A 7,801-nucleotide genomic window follows, 5' to 3' on the forward strand; every position below is an offset into this window, starting at 1 on the left:
AAGGTAAGAAAAAAAGAAGAAGAAAACACTATGCAATTCCACAGTTTGTCACCCAAACATAATTTGGTACTGGAACCTCATTGAGGCTCCATGAGCATCCAAACAAACTAATTTGTATTTATGTCCATTACAATTTGCTCCAATTCAATACGGAGACCTCCATTACATACATCCAAACATATATAGCATTATTAGAAGATTATTAAGTCCATCGAAAAAAAAAGATTCAGAGATTAGAACGGGTCGTGTGCCTGTGACTCCTACGTGTAGTTGACAAAACATTCGATGTTACTCAGACAGTCCCGCCGTGAGAAACAAGTGAGACGACGACCTAGCATTCCGTAGATAAAAACGCACACGCATGAGAGGCACCGCCCGACGCACACTGCCGCAAGACGCTAGCTCGCCCGTCCTCGGCGGCCAACCATGGAGAAGAGCGGGGAGGCGAAATGGCGCTTTGGGGCGGCAAACCCGGCGCTGGAGGCGGCTAGCAGGCAGAGCATCCGCTCCCTCGTGCGCCGCGTGTATGACTGCCTGGACACGAGCGACCCGCGGCCCGTCGCACCGTTCGGCCACGGCGACCCCTCGGTGTTCGCGTGCTTCCGCACGGCGGCCGCTGCCGCGGAAGCCGTCGCCGCCGCCGTTCTGTCGGGCAAGCACAGCCGCTACTCCCCTGCCGCCGGCGTGGCCGACGCGCGCAGGTGCGCCGCTCTAGGCTCTAGCCTTCTCTGTTTCAGTCAGTCAAAGTCTCATATGAGGCAGCAAGTGAACGCACATATATGTATGTACTGCTGCAGCGCCGTCGCCGCGTACCTGTCCCGCGAGCTCCCCTACGAGCTGGCCGCAGGCGACGTCGTGCGTGCTCACGGCCGGCTGCAACCACGCCATCGAGATCATGATGGCCGTGCTGGCCTCGCCTGGCGCCAACGTGCTGCTGCCGCGGCCGGGGTACCCAACGTACGAGGCGCGCGCGGCCTTGTGCGGCCTCGAGTTCCGGCACTTCGATCTTGTGCCGGAGAAGGGGTGGGAGGTCGACCTCGACGGGGTAGAGGCTCTCGCCGACGAGAATACGGTCGCCATGGTCATCGTTAATCCCAATAACCCCTGTGGGAGCGTCTACTCCTATGACCACTTGGCCAAGGTAGTATCTACCTTAAACAGTGGCCACTTCAGAGAGATGTACGTTGCATCCTTGAATATATATGATGATCGGTGATAGGGTAATCAAACAGATTGCAGAGACCGCGAGGAAGCTCGGAGTCCTGGTGATCAGTGACGAAGTTTACGGCCATTGCGTCTTTGGGAGCAAGCCGTTCGTGCCCATGGGTGTGTTTGGGGAGACAGCTCCAGTGGTGACCTTGGGAGGCATCTCCAAGCGGTGGATGGTGCCTGGTTGGCGACTTGGCTGGATTGCGGCATCCGATCCAAAGGGAGTCATTAGGGACAAGAAGGTACGTACAACCTCCGTCCGGAATTATTTATCGTCGAAATGGGTGTATCTAGACGTGTTTCAGTGTGTAGATACACTCATTTCAACTTTTCAAGACAGTTACGTACCACAACTTTCAAGTGGCGAATTCAATCTGGTTATGCATGACATCTGAAAGAGAACCTAATTTCTTCCCGGTAACAGGTTATTCAGTCGATAATAAGCTACTGTGGCATCTCGGTAGACCCAGTAACGTTTGTTCAGGTTAGTGCCTAGCAAATGTTCGTACGTGTGGAGTATCAGCGCTGGTAGTTTTCCTCTCAGCGCCGTGGAAATAACTTGACCAGGGAGCTATACCCCAAATCATCGCCAACACGGATGAAGCTTTCTTCGAGAACGCCATGAACGTGATGAGAGAGGCCGCAGAGATATGCTACCAGAAACTCAACGACATCGACTGCATCACCTGCCCTCACAAACCAGAGGGGTCCATGGTCGTCATGGTGAAGCTGGACCTGTCCTGCTTAGATGGTATCGACGATGATGTCGACTTCTGCACCAAGGTTGCCCGAGAGGAATCCGTGGTCATTTGCCCAGGTACATACATAATCAATCATGCATTGGACTTATCAACTATGCTGCATTGTACTATTATCTGGTTTTGGTATTTGTAACTTAACTTGTTTTGACATCGTTTACATAGCCCACGAAAATCGTCTTCATATTTTTAACATTTCAAAAATTCTAAAAAAATACAGACATACTTGGAGGCATAGTGCACATATGTGTAAATTTTCAGGACAAAATACGTTGGAATGAGGGTTGTATAAAAAAAAAACTAGGGCTTTTCAACACATGATACTATTCATCCTCAAAGTGCAAAAATTTGTCTTTTCTTTGTACAGGTCGCATTTCAAGGTATTTCATCCTGATTTTTTACACACATATACATTTCATCCTCGTATAGTTGCATATTTTTCAGATTTTTTTGAAATGAGAAAGTTTGAATTTTGAATTTTTGAAAAATAAAGGGCTACATGGAGCCCGGTCATCAAAACGCCTTACACATGACTATACTGTAATCAAATTAACTGGGAGGTACAAACGTCTTCCTTCAATAGTCTAAAAATATTCCTGCTACAATTCACGGGGTGGGGTATCTGCTGGTTCAATTACTAATTGACGGTAGTATTCTGCAACTGAAAATTAACACATGCTGATGCACTACAGAGAGTGGACTAGGAATGAAGGATTGGCTCCGTATTACGTTTGCAGTTGATCGACCCCTTCTTGAGGATGGCCTGGAGAGGGTCAAATCTTTCTGCAAAAGGCATGGCAAGGCTAAGGAGGTGAAGTAATATATGCATCTGTGTGGGTCCTCCAAAATAGAGTTAGAATGAGCATGTGCAACTTGTGGTGCATATGAGAGAACAATTTGCTAAGTCTTAGTCGATGCTATATTCTTTTGAACTTGCATGAAGATTTGTACTTTTTTTTTCAGTTTTTTTATATACTATGTCACTTGACTCGGACTTGGTTAAGTCTCAGTCGATTGAGACCTAGCCACACACATGAGAGAAATCAAACTCGGATGAATGTAATAGCTAAATGTCTTTTTTTGCGGCAAGTAATAGCTAAATTACTGCACAGTTGTATCTTAAATATGGTAAATATGTCAAAGTAAATACAATGCGAGTTGGATTGCCGAAAAAGGGTTTCCCCCGCTTTGTATACAAAGCAACCAACCAAACCATACAGGGATAGGTGCTGGGGCGGAAGCAGCACAGTCATGCCCAAAAAAAACGACAAAGAAAGAACAAAGAAACAAATGCCGACAACGGCGGATCAACAAAAACGAAGAAGCCTCGCGACCACTGCACCCATCACGATCTTCCACTAGGCTCCAAGACTCCGGAGCGCCGGCACCTATCAATACCTCCAAGAAGGATCGCGACGATGACGACGCTACTGCCAAGGGTTTCCCCCGGTACACGACGAGGCGAGAGGAAGGGTAGCCCCCGACGCCCTCCCGGAAGGTCAGGTGGCGCCCACAGGCGTCACCGCGCCGGTGTCGGACACGCCGACAGGGGTTTCCCCCGATCCCAACCCGCACCTCGGGAGCTCCGGATCCAGCCAGCAGACCAACCACTACCCTGCGCCAACGCGGACATGAGGCCCCCACGCCGTCTCACCACGGCACCGCGAAGTGAGGGCAGCGCGGCGAAGAATCAGAGCCGGGACTAGGGCATCAGCATCGTCGGCACGCAGGAGGGCCCCACCTCCACCGTCCGTGACGGTAGCCGTCCGGACGCAATAGCAGGAGCACACCAGGCCCGTGGGCCCACAGGCCCGGCCGAGCCCTCGTGGGCCCGTAAAGCTCCCGCCATTGCGCTGCTGCCGGCACGCCGTCGACGCCGACGCCCCACATCCGAGCCGCTCCTCCTCCTCACCGCGCCGCAAACAACGAGGCCACGCCGGGGAGCCGGCCCGCTAGGACCCAGATGGGGCCCGCCGGGCCTAGATCTGGGCCGGGGTCGCGACGACGGCCACCCAGCACCACCACACCGCCCCGCCGCCAAGGAGCGGTGCCGACACCACGCCTGCCGCCGGCCGCCGCCGCAGGGCAGCCGGACCGCAGCCACGCCGAGCTGCACCGCCGCCGCCTCCCTGCCCCGGGAAGGGAGCACGCGCGCGCGGGAAAGGGAAGGCCCGCCGCCGTCGGAACCACCGGGCCAGCGCCGGGGGCGACCGCAGGCGGCGGCGAGAGGAAAAGGGGGAGGAGGGGCCCCGCGGAAGAGGGGCACGAGCTCCGCCCCGGCCACCTCCCGGGGAGGCGGCGCGAGGCGGGTCTGGACGGGGGAGAGGGGAGGGAGGAAGGGGGCGGAGGTGGGGCGCGGGGCCGGCGGCCGGCGGCGGCGGGAGCATGCGAGTTGGATTAGCTTGCAGACTGCTTATATGTGGAGTTTACTAGTCGCAAGCATTTGCACCCACCACCGTAATCTGATCACTTATTAGTAGCGGACGCCAAGCCTACCCTGCCACTAATATTTACATACCAGTGGCAGGTGCCACATTTTAATTGTCACTGATAAAATATCCTTGACTTAGCCTTGGACGGAAAATTACAGTGGTACTGGTGGCGAGCTAAGTTATCCACACTAGTAAGTGGCACCCACCGGTTAGCCATGCATATAACTTACCAGTGGCAAGCTATTCTTACGGCCCGTCAACGGTAAAATTTTAGGTATTTTTCCTGTCTTTCTAGGGTATTTCTGGGTTTTAGGTATTATGGTATTGTATAAAGAAATTGAACTTTTTAGGGTTCATTTTCTATATTTTAGGCATTTCATGATTATCTATCTATTCAATTGGATATAACATATTTGAACTGCAAGTTCGTTAAAAAATCCAAACATTGGTAGAAAAATCATATTGAAGGTAGGATATATTTAGGTCGTATGACACAAATGTTTGGGAATTTCAAACATGTAGATGGGAAAATTCATACAAAACCTTTTAGGTAAGTGGGTTTTGAATTTACATAAAACATAAGTAAGTCTGAAAACTAAGAAACTTTGTATGGTGTCATTATATAAAATACACAGTATGTGATTAGATTTAAAAAAAATTATGATGTAGGTTGCTTAGAAACTTAAGTAAGCCTCGCATATGGAATTAACCTATTGTTTTCCCAAAAATTTATTGCATATGACCTTAATCTATACTACTATTAAACAAGCAAACATATTCATCGCTAAACGCACTCAGCCTAATCTACACATAACAACCCGACCAATTACAGCCTCACGTTCAAAGTCATTTAATTTCATCTAACCGTTCAGATTACACTAACCATCAGCCAAGAGTGCGTTTATCAATTTTCCCTGGCGGACGATTACTCTGCCGAACCGATGTCCTCCCACACCCGCACAAGTAGGAAAAAAAGGTGGAATCATAAAAGGAAACAAATATGTCCTGGCTTCCTGATGAGGGGCGCGAGGGCCGCGGAAAACGCGAAGACAACCAACCCTCATCCGGCGCATCTGAGAGCAGGTCGCCGCCCCGGCCGATCCACTTCTACCGTACGCGAGAGCAGGCCGCCGTCCTCGCCGCTCCTCCGACGGAGGCAATTGCAGGACGCCGCCCCTGCCGCTGCTCCTCTGCTTCCCCATGTAGGTCGCTGATCCTCTTCCCACGGACGCGAGCGCGGGCCGACGCCCCCGCCGGTCCCTTTCTAACGAACTTAAGAGCAGGCCGCTACCCCCGCCGCTTCTCCTCCAACGGATGTGAGAGCAGGCCGCCGCCCCGCTGCTCCTCCTCTGCTACCCCAGGTACATGGCCGCCGAACAGACAACACGGCTGCCGCCCGCCGCTCCTCATCGTCTTCACCCACGAAGATGCTACTAATTAAGGTGGCTTAGCGCTCTGCGGGTCGATTGATTTGTAGGAATGGAATTCATAGGATTTTTAATGGTTTGTTAGCGCTCTATTTTGGAGAAAATTTCTGATTCAAATTCTTGTGGTTCTGGCAGTGTCAACGGAATAGAGGAACGCAGCGGAAGGAGCATCAGGCACGCGGTTGCGGCGCCGGCGAAGGTCGGAAAAGAGATGGGTGGGTTCTCGCCAAGTTTCTGCGGCTCATGGTGTTCATCCAACTCCCTAGAACAACTAGAAGATGAGTTACCACGACTTCTACATCAAAGGTTGGATCTTTAGTAGTTTGTTGGTGGGTGTGCCTACTTACTAATTTGATTTGATAAGTCAACCTGAGGAACTGCAGATTGGGTGTGAATGAAGTTGTTAATATCATTTCGTTCGTGTGTACTTGTGTACTAATGATAGCTGCTGCGTTTGTCTGTGAGAGCTGCTGCGTTGTATAAGGCCGACGTGCACCAATGTAAACTTTAGGTGAAGCTTACAACACGGCGAGGGATAGCCTTGATTTCTGCATGAGTAATGCACCTGTAATGTTTCATGTTGTGTTCCTGGACTGCCAACATTACAGAATGATAAGCATTATGAATCAGATTTTTCTCCGCATGACAATTGGTATGGTTGTTGCTTGACAAATGATTTAAAGGCATAAACTGATTAGAGAACATGTCATGTGTTCTAATTTCTGAATCATATAGTTCACATCAATATTTTGAAGCTGAACTAGATTGATTTTTATGTTTTCCACTAACTGCACCTGCACATGCTAAATTTGTAGAATGTTACCTTCCAATAAGAGGAATCAGATAAAAAGAAGTATATGTAACAAAATTAATTTTCGTAACATGTACGACTTCCAAATTTATATATTCGAGCTCATTGTCAGTTCAAATACCTCTGTTTCGATGTTATTGGTGATTCCAGTTGAATTGAATGTTGAGAATTGCTTTGCAGCCTGATGTACAACACTAACATTTTTCGTAAAGAAGAATAAATTTAATCGGAGATGCTTCTATTTATTCTCTAATGATGTAACCATATAACTTGTATGCTTTCTCTTGTCAACAAGCAAGGTACTTCTTTCAGCAACTACTTTCGGAGGTCTGCTACTGCCATTTCATGGTACACTTTGCTTTGGAAAATTATCAAAGGAAACCAATGCAGATTTCCCCCCTCATTAACTGATGCTAGAAATGCAGGAAATCTGTCACCATGATCTTAAACATGATGAGAGTCGAACATCCCAGTGAAAATTTGCAACTTTGGTTACTCAAAGGTGCTAATACTTGTGTTATGTATCATGGATTGCTAGAATTGATCTTTCCCTTTTATGCTCTTCAATTGATATACCGTATTCAGCTATCTAACTCTTGCTTTCCATACACTTCTTTAGCAGAACATCATCATATATTTGACTGCTTAAAGAGACGACTTTGAATGGAAAATGAGTAAAGACACTGACTATTATCGCAGCCAATAGATTTATTTGTTGTGCTCTTCCGAACTGGAATACCCTCAATGCTAATAATTTATTAATTTTATTTAGATGACACCTAAACCCCTAAGTCATGTTTCTTGCAGTGTATTTTTTTACACTTCATTAAAATTAATTATATAGGTCTACAATAGTTGCTTCTTTAAATTAAAGTAGTCTGCTTATGAGAGATATAAAACAATCCAGTTCTCTGACCATGAATATTGTGGGAAATTTCAAAATATTTGATGGAAAATTCTACACACTTGAAAAGGAAAGTTGGGTACTTTCGAAAAGGAAGATTCTCTGGCATGCATTTTCTAAGTTGTAATGCTCTGCTTTCACTTGCACAATAACACTGCTCCTAGATGTACCTTGCCTTGACATGCACAATAACATTGCCTTGATGTACTATTCGGAAAGAATATGCAAAATAACATTTGCTCGGAGAATAATTTTAATTG

At 48.1% G+C, this 7,801-nt stretch overlaps 1 pseudogene; it reads left to right on the plus strand.

The window, feature by feature from the left end:
* Window positions 1–367: 367 nt before the first annotated feature.
* LOC123074898 (nicotianamine aminotransferase 1-like) lies at window positions 368–3,048 on the plus strand (annotated as a pseudogene).
* Window positions 3,049–7,801: the final 4,753 nt, after the last annotated feature.

This window comes from Triticum aestivum, chromosome 3D (genome assembly GCF_018294505.1).
Source record: "Triticum aestivum cultivar Chinese Spring chromosome 3D, IWGSC CS RefSeq v2.1, whole genome shotgun sequence".
Classification (NCBI taxonomy): Eukaryota; Viridiplantae; Streptophyta; class Magnoliopsida; order Poales; family Poaceae; genus Triticum; species Triticum aestivum.